This window comes from Mus caroli, unplaced genomic scaffold (genome assembly GCF_978045245.1).
Source record: "Mus caroli unplaced genomic scaffold, Mus_caroli_1 scaffold_6, whole genome shotgun sequence".
Classification (NCBI taxonomy): Eukaryota; Metazoa; Chordata; class Mammalia; order Rodentia; family Muridae; genus Mus; species Mus caroli.
The window spans coordinates 5855521-5873464 of record NW_028227261.1 but is presented as its reverse complement, the minus strand read 5'-3'; the positions used below and the strand labels follow the sequence as shown (position 1 = coordinate 5873464).

Sequence of the window (17944 nt, the reverse complement as noted above, 5' to 3'; positions counted from 1 at the left end):
ATCACCCACTCACATTTACAGAAGACTGAGAGCAAGGCACTCAATGGTTCTATTTACTACTTGGATGAAGTGGCACTTCCTCTGCTCGTGCCTAAGGAAATAGGATTCCCTTCATGGTGTCAGAGCAAGAAGTTGAGTTTTGTAGAAGAGGACCTGGAATATTTTTCATTTCATTGACTTCTTGTGTGAGTTATAATGTCAGAGATCTGGGTAAACAAGTTTTTTAAAAAGTGAACAATTGTTTTTCAGAATTGCAGTGTCAGATTAAAAGTGTACCTCATTATGAATTAAATGGTTCATTTAATGGTTTTAGTTACTGCTAGGAGTAGTAGGAGGTGAATCACAGTTCACTCTCCCCTTTAGGGACTCATGCCTTGTCCAGTAATGCTTGTGGTCTGTAGGGCTGCTGAGGTTGCTGAAGTTGCAGTTTCCGCTGTGGTCCTGAGTGCATTTGAGCACTGCCAGCATTGAGTGTCTGCACTGCTTCCATGGTGTGTCACTTGGACTCATCTCTCTAAGGGGAATTCCTTCCCTTACTCCCACTGGGTTTCTTCCTGAGCCCAGGATCCTGTGTGGGCTGGGCAAGTACTCTACTCTATTGCCGAACCAACTACATCACAAGTCTTCCTGGTTCCCTCAAAGAGAGGGACAGGCCCGTGCAGTTCTAGGTTTTGTCATATTGACTTGCATCTGACATACTGACCGAGGAGCTTTTGTACCTGGGTCAGTTTTTTCTAGGCCAGTCTGCAGTCTACAGAAGTGAAGCTGTATTCCTACATGCAGGTGCTTCCTGCCCCTCTAGAGAGAGCTGCCATGTTTTGTGTCCCCTCTAGAGAGAGCTGCCATGTTTTGTGTAGTTGTCCAGTAATGATTACACATTATCTGTTGATGGATGCTTTATTCTCTCTCCTTGAAGATTTTTTTTTTTTTCCGAGACAGGGTTTCTCTGTGTAGTCCTGGCTGTCCTGGAACTCACTCTGTAGACCAGGCTGGCCTCGAACTCAGAAATCTGCCTGCCTCTGCCTCCCAAGTGCTGGGATTAAAGGCGTGCGCCACCACGCCCGGCTTCTCCTTGAAGATTTTTAAAGATTGATTTTTAAAATATTTATATGTTTTTGCTTCATGTATGCATGTATGCTTATGTACCATGTGAGTACCTGGTCAGAGAAGTCAGAGAATCTGGAATTAAAGATGATTGTGAGCCATCCTGTGGATGCTGGGAATTGAACCTGGATGCTTTGTAAGAACAGCCAGTGGTCCTAAAGGCTGCTATCTTTCTAGCCCCTCTTTCTCCCTTTTTGGAATCAAAATTTCACAATACAACACAGGCTGCCTTTGAACTTCCAATCCCAAGTCACTTTACCAAGGTTGGGGCTAACGTCGTGCAGTGTTTTTCTTAGCCTGCTCTAACTTCTTTTTTCTTTAAGTCATTGTTTTATATACATGGTTGATTTGTCTCTGTGTTATATCTGTGTACCATGTGTGCTTCTGAGTGCTGGCTTCCCTGCAACTGAAGTTAGATAAGGTTGTAAGTCAGTAAAAGGTCTTAGGACCTGGACCCAGTCCCCTAGAAGAGAAGCCAGTGTTCTAAACCACTGAGGCTTCTTTCCAGGACAGACAGATGCTTTTTATACACAGGCCTGGCAGGTTTTTTCTGTCAGATAGTAAGTGTTTTGTTTTGTCTTCCCTGGGGTAGCTGTTTGCTTTTGTCAGATGTTCCCTACACTTATGCTCAACTGTGTGTCTTTGTCCAGAAAGTACTGGGAAAATTGGCAGATGCCTAGGAGGAGCTGGGACCCTTGTCTACAGGCCACTGAGCTAATAGAAACTTGATGATTTCTGGAGTTTGCTTCCTGCCTCATTGCTATTTCCTATTGCTCGTGCTGCTGTAAGGATTGTGCACAGTGAGTGGAGAAGTGATCTGATTCTTTCCTATATTGTTCTGAGCTGCTGAGTTCATATGCCTGCACCTACACCTACACTCATGTCTCGCTCTCTAACCCCTTTCCTTTTGATTACTTCATAAAGTAATCAAAAGCAGATAGGTGAGATGATCCTTGCAAGAAACCACTGTCAGTGACCCTGGGAGAGTTTTTGCAACAATAGCCTTGGGGGCTGGTGAGATGGCTCAGCAGGTAAGAGCACCCGACTGCTCTTCCAAAGGTCCTTAGTTCAAATCCCAGCAACCACATGGTGGCTCACAACCATCCATAACAAGATCTGACTCCCTCTTCTGGTGTGTCTGAAGACAGCTACAGTGTACTTACATGTAATAAATAAATAAATCTTAAAAAAAAACAAAACAAAACAATAGCCTTTATTGCTTGGAGGAGTTTTGTGTGTGCTGTCAGCTTTTTTTCTTGTTAATTAGTTTAAAAATAGAGAAATATGAAAGGTTTAATATGCAAAGTGTAATATATTAATAAAGGTAGTTTCCCTTGTTTTTTAATGTTCTAACAAAGCATTTATTGTAGTGGAAATATTTATGTAATGAAAAGAGGGCTTTTCTGTTTAATCCAGAATCTCGCAAACAGTAACTGATTTGAGAAATACCGTAGTCCTTTTTGTCACATGGAATGTCTGACACCCATTTAGGTGAGGGAGATTGCTTAAAGGAGTCCACCACTGTAGATTACCCTTCTTTTTAAGTAGACTGCTATTTGATAATATGTCTCTTTGTTTCTTCGGGAAGTGAGGATGACTCTAGTAGTAAATAACTTAATGGCATAGAATGTTCAGTAATCTAATCGATGGTGGTCATTGAGACGCTTTTTATTATTTTTTTTAGAAATCTCTTGTTTATATTGAAACACAGTAGAATATAATTAGCCATGACAAAATTTTCCAGTTTTTAAGAAATACTACTACTTGACAAATTTATCTAGAACCAGGGTAGTATTTGAGATTTTGGGGTTTTTTGTTTTCAGAGTTACTCTTTTTTAATTTAGTCACTGCATTGCTGGCTATGTTGTTTTGAGCTGAAACCCTGTGTGCCTCATTGCCACTCTGTTCCCAGCTTCTGAGAGAGTGGGCAAGAGGATTGGAGCCCAGGGATTTGAGGCCAGCCTGAGTAATAGGAGGCCCCATCTAGAAAACAAATAAATAAAATAAAAAAATCACCTGCAGTTTCTGTCTTCCCATTTCCTTTTTAAAAATGCTTGCTGGCCTTATAAAAAGTGGCAAACTCTCAGTGTAGCCATTCAATGTCATTTTGGCTTCCCCAGCTGACTGTGGTGTTCTGTTGATTTTTCTACCCAGTGGTGTATAGACTCGTGTCATTATGAGTTCCCATCTCTAGCTTACATTGTGTTTCATATATGATTATGATGAGGTAATTTCAATTCACTGAGAACTAGATTGTTCATGGAAAAGGGGGACCCAGCTGGCTTCTTTTTTTCTAATTCTAAACGGTTAGCTGTGCTACTGAGACAAGCTGTTTCATCTGTTAGGGAATTGGTTTTCATAGCTGTCAAATGGAGATACCACTCACCCTGCTTACTTCTCAGGATTATTCTCATGTGGAAAGAAAGCTCTGTGATGCTGTTTTGGAAACTTCACAGTGACAAATAATGTAAGCATGTTGTTTTTAGCGTTATTGTCTGTTGTTCATAAGATAAGGTGTGCCTCCGTGGTAGAGGTTCGTGCTCCCTACTCTGGTCTTCAGTGAGGAGGTCTCATTGTGGTCACAAATGGCTACTGAGGCTATATATGCAGCACACCCAATCCTTGAGGCTACTATGACTCAGATGTGGCACACAGATTGCACCATCACCAATCCACTGTGAGATAAATGCAGAGATGGAGAGTAGCCGATAGAAACTGTTAAAGTGGTTTGATACTCCTGCAGTGTTTTAATTGTACTTTGTAAACCTATGGCTCTGCAGTGGACTCACAGTCACTGGCTGTCCACAGGAAGGGAGACACAGGTTAGAGTCTTTTGATAGCTTGACCAGCACTGGGCTGCTTGGATGTTGAGTTTGGCTCTTCCCCAGTACGGTAGAAGCTCTGTTACGGGGAAAAGGAGAGCTGTGTTGGGAACTGGCACTTTGATTGAAGCATTCAGAACCAGATCCCCTAAACATGGACCTCCACCCAAATAGTAATGGCCCTGGGAATTATTAGAGATTTAGTTCACGTGAAAACCATACAGAAAGTGCTGAGAGCACACTAGAGTTGCGTAAGAGACCGTGGTATAGTTTATAGAAATAGGCATTTTCTTTTCTTTTTTTTAGAATTATTTAATGTATATGAGTACACTGTCTGTCGCTGTCTTCAGACACACCAGAAGAGGGCATCAGATCCCATTACAGAGGGTTGTGAGCCACCATGTGGTTGCTGGGAATTGAACTCAGGATTTCTGGAAAGAGCAGTCAGTGCTCTTCACTGCTGAGCCATCTCTCCAGCCCTGAAATGAACATTTTCAACAGATTTTATATGTCTGTTTATTTTAATGACTTAGAACTAAAAATTTCATTTTGAGCTGCATTACAGTTTATTCTCATGAGTAAACATAAGTTATTTTCATGCAGGCAGTACGTGAAAAGATGACTTTAAAGAGACTTTAAGATGAATCTCTTGTGATCTTTCATGAAATGTATATAGGGTAGAAATCGTTGGTGGTGATTTTAAAGACAGGCTCATGAGAATGAAGTGGTACTGGGTATGAGTGGCTCATGCTTGAAACTCCAGCCCTCAGGAGATAGGGTAGGAGGACCAAGAGTTCAACGCCAGCCTAGGCTACATTGTGAGATAATGTCTCTAAAATAAAAACAAAACCACAGTGAAGCAAGGGTCGGTCTAGTGCTGAACCGCACGGGCATCTTCTGTCTGCTGCACACAGAACCTCTGGCATCTGGTCTCATCTGCCTAAGGCGGGAAGCTTGCCTTTGCCCTGGTGGAACTGCTGATGTCGGCGTCTGCCCCTTTTCCTGCATTCTCTGGCTAGCAGAGCTCTAGCTGATGCTTCTCAGAAGCAGAGTTCAGGTGTAGGGTCAGTGCTTGCTTCTGTTTATCTTTTTATATTTTCTAAATTTCTTTTTGCTCACAGAGATGCAAACACACAGGTAGATCATTTGTGTAATTCGTGAATCAACTGTCTCAGGCCTTTACTGGCTGCCTGTTCCCTTGTGGTAACAGTCCTTTCTTTGCCTACAGAATTACCAACACCCCGGTATAGTCTAGTCCTTTTTTTTAATGTCTCATTTTTGAATGTGGCTTGCTAGGCAACAGGTTTTTTTAGTAATGATAAGTCGTCCAAGTCTGTTACATATAATCCGTCAAGTCTTCCCCTTCCTTGTTACTAATAATCAAGGGGTTTGGCCACCTGAGTTTTACTGTTTGCATGGTGCCTCCATCCTCTGCATTTCCTTTATGCTGGTATCTGGATCCAATTATAAAATAGTCTTAGATTTGATCTATCTAAGCAGAATTATAGTTAGTTGTCTTAGTCAGTGTTCTATTGCTGTAAAGAGACACCATGACCACGTCAGCTCTTATAAAATCCAGTTTCAGAGGTCTGATCAGTTGTGGTCATGGTGGGCAGCATGTAAGCACTCAGGGCAGATGTGGTGCTGGAGAGGTAGCTGAGAGTCTGCATCACAGGCAGCAGGGAGAGGTGAGTGACAACCTCCTCCAACAAGGCCACACTTCCTATAGTGCCACTCTGGTGACCAAGCATTCAGACCTGCGAGCCTGTGTAGCTGATCTCATTCACATGTCCTCATTACTACACTGTATGTTCATCAGGAGCCACATAATACTGAGTTTATTGTATTTCTGTCCACCGAATCCTTAGAAGTTACAGGGTTACAAGAGTCTGTTTCAGTCTCATTCATTGGCTGGAGAGAGTCTGTGACAGTCAATGCTCCTGCTGCTGCCATTTCTTAACCCAGGCCCAGCCTGAGTGAAGACTGTCTCTCCCCTTTAATATCTGCTTTCCAAATGCTACCTTAGTACTCTGATGCTAAGATTGGTGGATTTCTGTTAATACTTGTAATCATTAATCTTTAGGGAAGCCAGATTGACCCATTAGTTAGTGGGGCCTTCTTGGGGTTAGCTCCTGAATCTTTTCTTATTTGACCTTGGAGTTTGATAGTTTTTCTTGACTATATGTGAAGGTATTCCATCCTTGCACATGCCTACTGTAGAACCAAAAACTACCCTTCAACAAAATTTTCTAGTTTCTTTTACTGGGAAATGATATTTCAAAAGCATTATCCAGTTTGTGTTTTATTGCTGTTGGATTTTTTTTTTTTTTTAATTTCTAGACCTTTTGATTTATACGGAATGGTGTGAGCATGCGCCTGTCACTTCAAGGGCAGACTAGTCAGGTGCACGGCACTGCAGTCCTGATGCTACTCTACGCCTCACTCCAGTCCAGGAGGACAGGCAGAGCTTGTACCTATGTCAGCTGGAGTCCACCTGTGCTCTCTTGGTTCCCAGGACACCAGTGTCAGAGTTAGAACATGTCATAATGATTGTCTTTATCTCATTTCCTACAGAATATTAGAGTAATAATTACTAATGCGGGTACTAGCTCACAAATCTTAGAGCTGTAAAGTAAGAGGTTCAGCCAGTTGTGGTGGTGCACACCTGACCCTACAAACTGTGTTTTTATTGGCGCAGAACACTACTGTCAAAGTCCAGTGACGATTTCGTTTTCTTACACTTCATAATGCGTGGATTTCCCCTCGGGTCTGATGATGCTAGTAGAGAAAATTTGAGAATGATCATGAACTTCTGATCTCCCGACCGTACAGGGATTATAGTGATGTAAAAGTCCTCAACATTCACCCTAGCACTTTGATGGGGACGGTACAGTGTAAATAAGATGGTGTCCAACTGAAATCCCTTTATTATCCTCAATGCTAGGGTTATAGGGTTACACCATCATAGCTGACTGCTTTGTGCCCTGTGTTAGTAACAGAAGTTGTTACTATTGTTTGTGTGTGTTTGTGCATGTGACCCTGTGCCAAGGCAATGCAGATGAGAGCCAGAGGACTGCGTAACAGAGGTCAGAGGACTTCCCTTTTCTCGTCAACCTTTTTCATCTTCTGTTTGTTCTGTTCTTGTTTCTGGATTTTTCATTTCTAGGTGTTTTTTTTTTCCCCTTGCTTATTTTTGCTTCATTTCTGATGTAGACTCTTTATTCTTTGAGCCATCTATTTGACAGTATCTTTGTTTTGATACAGTTTGTTTCTCCTAGGATGTCTGCATGCATATAAGTTTCTCCTTGCTATCTTCAGCAGCACAGGTATTATTCTACTTTTTATTTTAGTTACTGATTTTAGTTTTTTTTGGGGAAACAATCGCACTCCCCCGTAGCTGAGCTTATAAAACTCTGCTCTGTGACATCAGATTTCTCTTGCTCCTTTTTTAGTGAATTTAATTTTCCTAAATTTTTTGACGGATGTGGTTGAATAATATTATTTCCTTTTAATTTCAGAACTTTCCTTAGTTGTTATATTGTTGCTTAAAACAAACAAACAAAGCCGGGAAGTTGTAGCACACTCCTTTAATCGCAGAGGCAGAGGCTGGAAGATTTTCTGAGTTTTGAAGCCAGCCTGGTGTGCAGAGTGAGTTCAAGGACAGCCAGGACTACACAGAAAACCTTTGCCTCAAAACTAAAACCACTGCCTCCATCAGACCACAAAACAGCGGTAACGAGAGTGCTGTCTTCACTCTGATTTTCAATTCTTTCATCCTTGACTTTTACTGGAGCCTTTTTTTAAATTCTGTTTTTCCTGTTGTTGAAATTTCTTTCTATACTTACAGCTTTTCCCCTGCAGTGGGGCCTGGTGCTGACAGGGGTGTGTTGCGGGCTGCTGTTAGAGCCCATGACTGACCAGGCTCCTTCTGCTCCTTTATTTAGCCTTACTTTGTCTGACCTGTCTGCCTGGACCAACCTTCCTTCCCTTCAACAGACGGTTACACTGCTTTGCCTGTTGGGATCTTCCTTAACTGTCACATTCCCCAGTGCTAGTTTGCATTCCCTCCCAGGCATGAGGGTTGATGGGAATTTATCCTGTCCTTGCTTACGTGCAGAGTTCATGGAAACATCTGAGCTCATTTAGTTGTGCTGTCAGCAGGCGTTTATTTTGACTTACTATCGATCTATTTTTATGTGAGGAATGTCTACAAACTATGCTGTCCCTGGAGCCATCCTCTCAATATACCTGGTGTGTTAGTTTTTATCGAAATGCCTTTTTATTTACCCCCAGGACCACAAATACTAATTCCTAAATCTTATAAACTATCTCTCATGGCTGCCAGCATTTGCACATAAAACCGTAAGAGGAGAACTAGGTAGGAAACACAAGGCAGAGCCACACAAAGGGACATTTTGTCTTACACCATAGCTCTCTCCTTTACTCCTTGAGTTTCCCATGTAACAGCCCAGCTCAGACCAGGTCAGATAACACACGCTGCTTCCTGTCAGATTTGGGTTCATACAAGGGGCCTTTTTTCCTAGTCCTCTTTTCTTTGTTTCTTTTTTCTTCCAAAGATTTATTTATTTATCGTATGTATGTGAGTACACTGTAGCTGACTTCAGACACACCAGAGGAGGACATCAGATCCCATTACACATGGCTGTGAGCCACCATGTGGTTGCTGGGACTTGAACTCAGGATGTGTGGAGGAGCAGTCAGTGCTCTTAACCGCTGAGTCATCTCTGTAGGCCCCTGTTTTCTTAAATTGATATCCAGGATAGTATAAGATTGGTTATGGGACTCCGCATGACCAGTGCTGACCCATGGCAGCAGGTTTATGTAAAGTTTTAAGTTTCCTGATTGTTACAGAGTATCCAAAACAGCAAAGCTTAAGTAGGATAACTTTCCAGGGAAATTTACATTGAGCCAAGGGAGTAGCTGTGCCAGTGGATATTTGAGAAAACATATTTTTCTTTCCCTTAAATATATTTATCTGATGTAATATTCCATCAAACAATTAGAGCTTGAATTTCAGTTTTCAAGTATGTGATAGTCCATTGTAAATACCACAGCAGTCTAAGGTGTATTTATTGGATAAATCTTATCTGTTTTATGTAAATGTACCAAGTATTATAATACTAGGACATGATACTTTCTAATATAGGCAATACCATACAAAATACTATTAACTTGCCAAGGCAAGACTTTGTTTTGGCACTAGGAATAGCTGGAACCAAAAAGGCTCCTTCTGTCACCCTCTGGGTCTTGGGCTTCTTTAGGGACAGGGACCTCTTGTGGTTCAGAGGACAGTACTGCATCATAAAGACCCTGAGTTAGAAGCCTCCAACTGTGGAGACATTGTATAGTGTACTCTTCAGGACAGGCAGAAAAACTAGGAGCCTCCTTTTTAGAGCTTGATTTGAAATGCAGCTAGCTGCCAGATGCTGCCCTCTTCTGTGGCATGAGATCCCAGCTTTGGGGGCACTGTTTACTGTACGTCTAACAATTTCTCACTGCCACGTAGAATTTGACAGCTTTCTTTTGATATGGACACTGGGGCTAGACAGTGACTCCTTGGCCTTCTCTCCTGGTTGTCTCTCCCCTTACTTTATAGAATATGAGTGCTTACCATGTTAGCTGTGATTGTTCTGTGTGTTAATTACCGGAGCTGGCTCTTAGTGCTTTATAGAATATGAGTGCTTACCATGTTAGCTGTGATTGTTCTGTGTGCTAATTACCGGAGCTGGCTCTTAGTGCTTTCTTTTGGGAAAGGAAGGACACAGAGGGTCAGGGTAATGGTCTTGACCTGTGTCTGGGATCCGTGTGAGACACTAGTAGGTGGACAGTGCGGCTGTGCATTGTGTGGCTCCAGGGCTGCTTCGGCTGCTAATCCTGGGTCATGCATGAGTAGCAGCTCTGTGCTTCATGGTGCTTTGATTGGGGGCTCCAAGCAAGGGGCCTAAGATAGGTTTCTTTATTCTCAAGAATTAGGAAATGAATAGATTATAGACTATTCCTTTAAATTGTGGGCACTTAACCAAAGGCAGGGACTTTTTCAGGGCTGATACTTGACTTCTTAGAAAAAAAAAAACTCTCCTTTTACGTGTATTTATTATTTTTAATATAAAAGATCCTTTACTGTTTTGTATTTTAACACAAGGGGCAGATGTCTCTTGCTTTGAACTGGGCTTTGCTGTGTGTCCTATCTGCTGAATGTTCTTTCAACTTGGGAAGCTCTCTTTGTTAAAAGGCCAACCCTGTGGTGAGCTGTTCTGGGAGAGAGAACCCCTTGATATTTGAAAGGTGAGAAATCCATTTAAACCATGTGATGGCTTCCAACAGCCTTGCTGCTGCGTTCTGCTTGTTTTAATGTAAGTGATAGATGGTCTGGCTGCTTGTGTTCAGTAATTGGATGTGAACTCTGTAGTGTAAGTGACATTTCATGGCAGTCGTGAGGGCCCTGTGGATGGCATTCAGTTTTTGTGTTGCCTGCCTTTAGGTTTAAAGGTAGAAAACTATAAAGACATTTAATTTTTGGAGCATATATTCACAGATTAGTTCAATCCATTTGTGATAATACCCTTAGCTGCTAGGGAACTGGTTATTGTGCACGGCAGTGAGCATGTGATTTGTAAGGACAGCATGTGCAGGCATAGAGGTGCTAAACAGGCTGACGTGAAGAGGACAGCCGTCAGCCCTTTGTCAGCAGTTTGCTGCCACATAGTCCTCTTGGAAAGACATAATCTGTAATCAAAGAGGAGTTTGTGGAGATAGCAAGTACAGACAGAAAATGGTACAATAAGATCCATGCTCTCGGCTTGCTCTCAGGAAGGTTTCAGTTACACCTTATTAATGACCTCCCAGTCCCCGAGTGTGCACCCAGCCTGCCTGGAAGGGACAGTGTGAACAGGCTCAGGCAACTTGGATTTCTTTTCAAAGCTTGTTTTCTAAGGTAGCTTTGAGTAATACACCATACTCTGTGAGAGACTCTTTACATCCCATCCTTAAAGCTGCTTAGCTCTTTACATTCACAGAGCTGTGAGCCTTTTAGAGACGAGGTTCTCTGTGAAAAGTAATAGGCCATGGATGGGGACAGGGTGCGCGAGCATCTTTCTCGTACAAGCAGCAGAGGGTGTGCTCCAACTTTAGATGTGTTCACAGTGGTGTGCGGGTGCATGTCCTGGAGACCGGATGTCAGCGTTGGGTGTCTTTAGCCTGCCTCTTATCTCAGTAATTGTGGGAGGCTGGCTGGTAGGTCGTTCTCTGGGATCCTCCTGTCTTTGCTTCTCCATCACTGGCATAGTAGGCACGTGCTAGGAAATGTGACTCTTCACATGGGTTCTGAGGACCCGAACTCCTATTCAGTTTTATGCGCTAATGGCATAAGGGACTGCTAGAAATTGTCTGCCATTGACTGAACGGACAGCTAGATTGAAAGAAGCAGCAGAAATATACCCTGGTAAGAGGAAAAGAGAAAACAAAGGCCTGTGACTGAAGCTAAACAGCCTGTTTTGTTTTGTTTTTTAAAGTTAATTTTGACAGCCAGTGAGATGATTGAGCAGCAGGTAGAAGCACTCAGTATAAAACAGGATGACCTGAGTTCAGAATGCAGGATTCACTTGGGAGGACAGCACCGACTCCCACAAGTTGTTTTTTGGCACACCATATTGTGCCATGGCACAAGTAGATGCATATATGCACAGCAAAAATTCCAGTTAGTTTTCAACAGAGATAACCTGTATACATGCTAAAATTACTAAAAGGTAGCATCAGTATCCTATTCTAGGGGCTCTAGTCGCCCGTATTAGCCCTCCTCCTTCCCTCCCTCCCTTCTTTTTCTTAAGATTTATTTATTTATTTATTTATTTATTTATTTATTTATTGTATATGAGTGTGCCATTGCTCTCTTCAGACACACCAGAAGAGGGCATCAGATCCCATTACAGATGATTGTGAGCCATCATGTGGTTGCTGGGAATTGAACTCAGGACCTCTGGAAGAGCAGTCAGTGCTCTTATTAACCACTGAGCCATCTCTCCAGCCCTAGATATCAGATTTTTTATAGTTATTTTGTGTATGTGCAAAAATATTTTTAGAGGGACAGGAGAGCTGGGTCAGCCATTAAGAAAGAGTACTCGCTGCTCTTGCAGAGAGGACCTGGACTCAGTTTCAAGCACTCATATCCGGTGACTCACAGTCAACCTATAACTTCAATTCCAGGGGATCTGGCATCGTCTTCTGGCCTCTGGGCTCTGCACACGGATGGTATATATACACACACATTCAGGCAAACACTCATACATACAATGAAATATATTTAAAAATACTTTTAGAATAAGTTGCTATGAGTGATATTGTTGGGGAGGCAGCTAATGAGAGTACTTGTTATTTGATCATTGTTACCCAGGTTTCCTCCACAAGGCTCTGTGCGCGGTGCGGTGCGCGCCTCTGTGGAAGAAGAGTCTGCTTTTCTAGCATGATCTCATCTAGCAACGTTGCCAACCTGAACAGCATCGTCTCTGTTGGCTTATGTTTTATTTATGTTTTCTCAGGGTTTCACTTTTAAAAGGCATTATTTTACTGAGGTGGGGGGGGGCGGTGTTTGACATCAAGGCTGTGTAGCTTCCTGTGGATGACAGAAGATGGCGTCAGAATAACTTTGGAATTGAGTGTGAATTATAAATAGAGCTTTACTTTTTCTCAGGACTTCCTGATAACCTTGACAGCATGTACTAAGTAGTTGAGCTATCTTTATCATGCATGCATTTATCATTAAAATTATACACCACTTTACCACATAGCTACACCCCCAACCCCTACACATCACTATCTACCCATTCTAATGTGGGACTGTTTTCAAAATGGGTTTTAATAATCAGTGTCTGTTTGTCTGTCTTCATAACATTAGAATTCATTTCCCCAGTCCTTTATCTGACTAACACCAACTTACACAAAGGTTGCAAGTCCAGCACAAAGACCACTTATCTTCTTAATTAGAGGGAAAGTTGCCACAGGATGCCTTATGATTCTCAAGTAGCAAGGGGTTTTCCCGTGCACAAATAAAAACACCTTGTTACAGAATGTGCAAATCAGTAGCTTTCACAGCCATCACTGATGCGTTGTTGCTGGGTAATCTTTGCTGTTCATATGGTTCCCTCCGTTCTGTGTCTTTGTAGAGAAAGGGTTTTCTTCCTCTTCCTTGAACATTCTCTTTCTAATTGTCATGACTCTGGGGCCTTTGAAGGCTGCTCTTCTTTCTCAGTTTTCTGTGCATGTTGCTGCCACCGCTGCCCCTCCCCCTCCTCCAGCTCACTTTGTCTTTCCAGTGTGCTCTTGTCTTTCCTTTGACCACTCACTGCTTCCCCTGGGCCTGTCTCTCTTCGTTCTTTGCAGACAAGCACAGCTCACTTGGAACAGCATCTGCTTGGAGAATTGCGTGCTTGCTTGTATATCTTTGTGAAGTTTATCCATGTTGTATGTTGATTTTCTTTCCTTGTTGTATCATAAGGATACATTGCAATTTGTCCTAATTCTACCGTTGATGAGTATACTGTTGATGATCAGTTGCAAAGATTCCAGCATATCTCCTGCAGTGGGCGTTCGGATTAGCACATCAGTGACAATGCAGGCTGTTGGAGTAGTCACAGAGTATTGAACAGTAGCTTCATTTGACTACTTGTCATTTGCAAAGTGTCATTTTTTTTTTCTTTCTTCCTTTCTGTTTTGTTTTTCAAGACAGGCTTTCTCTGTGTAACAGACCCTGGCTGTCCTCGAACTCCCTTTGTAGACCAGGTTGGCCTCGAACTCAGGAGATCACCCTGCTTCTGCCTCCTGTGTGCTTTGATTAAAGGTGTGTGCAGCCAAGTGTCATATTTCTAACAGCTGCTCAAATGCACGTTCTTCTCATGTGCATATGGGACACTTACCATAGTGACTGTGTTAGGTCATAGTTTCAAGGGTGAATGGAATCTTTGAGAGGTTTCTTGAACAAGCTGAGCCTAAGCTGAGCAAACAAGGCGAGACAGCTGCATTTGGGGTTCTTCAGTCTTCTTATAGGTAGAGGGCTTTGTGTGACAGGTATATCCAGCCCTTGGCATTTGGCTATGATTTTGCCATCTACAGAGTTCTTGCTTGAAACCTATGCAATTGAGTTACAAAAAAGAAATGAAGAGGAAACAGTCTCATATTTTAAATCATTTATGATCTCGTTCTTGGCTGCAGGGCCGAGGCATCAGGTTTAAATGCTTGGTCATTATGGTTACTTCCATCCACCTCCCCTCTCCACCTATGAAGCAGCCAAAGCTGTCTTTCTAGCTTTTTCTTTCCAGCCTCAGAAACTTTTGAGAAGACTACTAATTTTAAGGTATATAATAGCCAAAGAAATTAAACAGCAATGTAAATAAGTGTTGTTTGCCTGGCGTCCTGTGCTTACTAAATGGCAGGTTTCATTGCTCCTGACTTTTTTCTTTGGTCCCCCTGCACTTAGTGGTTATCTGACTTAGGGCCCAGGAGTGGGCCTGCTGCTCCTGTGGAACACAAGCTTTGCAGGCTCTCTGGACGTCCCCATCCCCGGCTGCTGTCACTGACCTTTTCTAGAGCACTCAGTCCCTAGCAGGCGCTCATTAAATACTGATTATGAAAGAATGCCTTAAAATGAATTAGCACTTATTTTTGCCAGTTGTTTTCACTTATTGCTGTAAGTAATCTTCTCTGGAAGTTTCTAGAGACATCTTTACCTGACAGTTGGTTTGACCTTTACCTGGAATTTGGTTTTTTTTTTTTTTTTTTTTTTTTTTTTTTTTGGTTTTTCGAGACAGGGTTTCTCTGTGTAGCCCTGGCTGTCCTGGCACTCACTTTGTAGACCAGGCTGGCCTCGAACTCAGAAATCCGCCTGCCTCTGCCTCCCAAGTGCTGGGATTAAAGGCGTGCGCCACCACGCCCGGCTGGGAATTTGGTTTGTCTGAAGTTGTTCCTGGTGGAGATGGCTGCACAGCAGCTCCATAGAGTGGTGTGTCCTATAAATGGGGAGTGTGTGGGAGAGCGGAGGATCAGGGCATCACTTTCTAGTAATCTCGAGGGCCAGCTGTCTCAGCATGGCCGAGGTGGCTCTGAGTTGTGGCTTTGTGGTAATAGAAGTGGTCCCCATCTTATGTCTGGGCTGATAACACAAATTCGGTGCATGACTCAAACTTATTCAGCATTACAAGTAATTTTAGTTTATGTAAATTATATCTCAATAATTAAAGAATAACCTAAAATTAAAACTGGTTTTTCAAGCCGGGGGTGGTGGCGCACGCCTGTAATCCCAGCACTTGGGAGGCAGAGGCAGGGGGATTTCTGAGTTTGAGGCCAGCCTGGTCTACAGAGTGAGTTCCAGGACAGCCAGGGCTATACAGAGAAACCCTGTCTCGAAAAACCAAAAAAAAAAAAAAAGACTGGTTTTTCAAAAATGAGAACAGTGATTTCAAAGAAAAAAACCATTCTAAGACATTAGTGCTGGAACATGATGAAGTTTTTTGACGAAAATCCCTACTTTAAAATGTTTGTGACACTTCGATTTTTCCATTGCCATCCCCATCCCCACACTTAAAAAAAAGAAAAGGAAAGGAAAAGAAAAGAAAAGAACGTTTTCCCAGCTCTGTTGAGTTCACTTGAGTGAATACACTAATCGATTACCCAGGGATTAACAAAGCCTTCTCATTTCCTGCTTCCATTTCTCCTCTGCAGCAGCCAGTGGCCCTTTGTTGTCCTACATGTGGAGTGAGATAAGCTTTCGGGTCATGTTTGTATTAGAAAAATGGTGTAGATGGAAAAGTTATATAAATAGACCAACAGGTATTAGAGGTTACAGTCTTTGTTTTCATTTGAGTAAGTAGGAAAAAGAAAAAATGATTAAGACATCTAAAACAAGAAAAACGAATTTACATAAAATGGGAAATGTAATATTTCAGTGTTTCTACTCATTTTCTCCTTTCTTAACCAGCTATTTGAATTATTTATGACCAGTTAGGAGTGTTAGCTGTAATTAGATTTCTGTTATTATGTGGGCAAACTTTAACTTAAAGCAGTGGCTTCTAACCCTGCAAGTCTTAAATGCAAATGTTTGTTCTGAAAGTTATTTTCCTGTGTTAACCAGGCCTGCCATCTTGAAGCGCAATTCAGAAAGCAGTAGAACAGAAAGCTCAGCTCTTGGAACCGGGCAATGTTGCCAGGCTCCTTTAAAGTCGATGTGACTGTTGGCACTATAGAGTCGCGCAGGGACCATTGTGCAGCTCCTTTGCTTCATCTGGAGAGCGAGCAGCGAGCTGGGTTTAATCCCAGGGCCTGCCAGTCACTCATTTACATGGTACCAAGACTCCATGTGCCTTTTCATGCACATTCTCTCACAAGTGTGCCTCACAAGCAGTGATACTGAGTGCAGAAACAACGATAGGTTTTAGGCCAGTCAGCATCGGAAAAGCTGAGGCCAGGGGGCCAAAAGCTCCAGCTCCAGAAGAAAGTGAAATGAAAAGTACTGTTGGTTTTCTGACTTTGGATTGTTGAAAGTATAGTCTTGCTGGCCGCGGTGGCGCACACCTTTAATCTCAGGGATCAGGAGGGAGAGCCAAGTGGATCCCTGTGAGTTTGAGGCCAGGGAGTTCAGGACAGCCAAAGTTATAGAGTGAGAACCTGTCTCTAAACAAAACCAGGACTGGGAAGATTGCTCAGTAGTTAAGCACACCTTGCTCTCCCAGACCTAAATTCAGTTCCCAGCACCATAGCGGGTGGCTCCCACTTATCTGTCATTCCAGTTACAAAGGCATCTGATTCCCTTGGCCTCTGTTAATTTAAAAATTAACCCTGGGAACTGGAGAGATGACTCAATGGCTTCCAGAGTACCTGGGTTCAAATCCCAGCACCCACATGGCAGCTCACAACTGTCTGTAACTCCAGAATATGATACCCCACATAGACATACATGCAGGCAAAACACCAACACACATTGAAAGAGAGAAAGAAAGGAAGAAAGAAAGAAAAGAAAAGAAACAAAGAGAGGAGAGGGAGGAGAGGAAAGAGTGAGAAGAGAGGAAGAAATTGGGGGGAGGGCCTCAGTAATTTTTAACATTTTACTCAATGCCTGGGTATGGTGGCACTTTTAATTTCAGCTTTCAGGAGGCACAGGGAAGTGGATCTCTGTGATTTTGAGGCCAGCATGCCTGGTCTACATAGTGAGCTCCAGGCCAGCCAGAGACCCTGTATCAGAAAGACTGATTCCCTGGGATTAAGAAACTTGAGGACATAAAACTAGTGTTGACCAATACAAATCTTCAGAATATTTTGCCATCAAACTTAAGAGTAGTCTCTGAGATACATCGTTAGCTGTGAGTTGGTCATTTTAGTTTTTAAAATCATGTGACCCTGTGATCATGAGATGTCAGACTCAGCTTGTATACCTTCTAGTGTTTCAGTGCCCTGCGGTCAAGGTGTCTTCACTGTGACACCATGACTACTTTATGCAAGAGAACATTTAATCGGGGGCTTACTCACAGTTTCAGAGGTTTGTCCACGATGATAGCAGGCATGGCACTGGACAGTAGCTGAGAGGGTGCTGTGTACTATATCAGAGGGGGGCAGAGGCTAGACCCAACCCCAGTGACACACCTCCAACAAGGCCATACCTACTAACCCTTCCTAAACTGTCCACCAACCCGGAACCGCACATTCAGATGTCTGAGCCTGCATGTCCATTCTCATGGATAACACCAACTCCCCACCTCTGTTTTACACCCTGTGGCTGGCCTTAGGGAATCCTGTGACTTCCCTCTTTGTTCCTCTACTTGGGTGTCACCTTTACTGTCAACTGCCGCTCAGTTATTAATAAGATGGTAAATTTAAGCTTGTTGAAGCTTGAGTTTTGATAAAAGAAGTTCTTAAAATAGTCAAGCTTTGGTAGAAACTTAGGGAAACCAAGCAGTTCCCTGATTGGGAACAAAACATTTTCTCTCCCTGTAATGAGAGAGATTCTATGGATCAAA

General features: G+C 42.7%; 1 protein-coding gene across 11 annotated transcripts in view; it reads left to right on the top strand.

The window, feature by feature from the left end:
- Positions 1 to 17944, top strand: part of Rere (arginine-glutamic acid dipeptide repeats) — a 350306-nt gene that overhangs the window by 166114 nt on the left and 166248 nt on the right. The window lies entirely within an intron of this gene.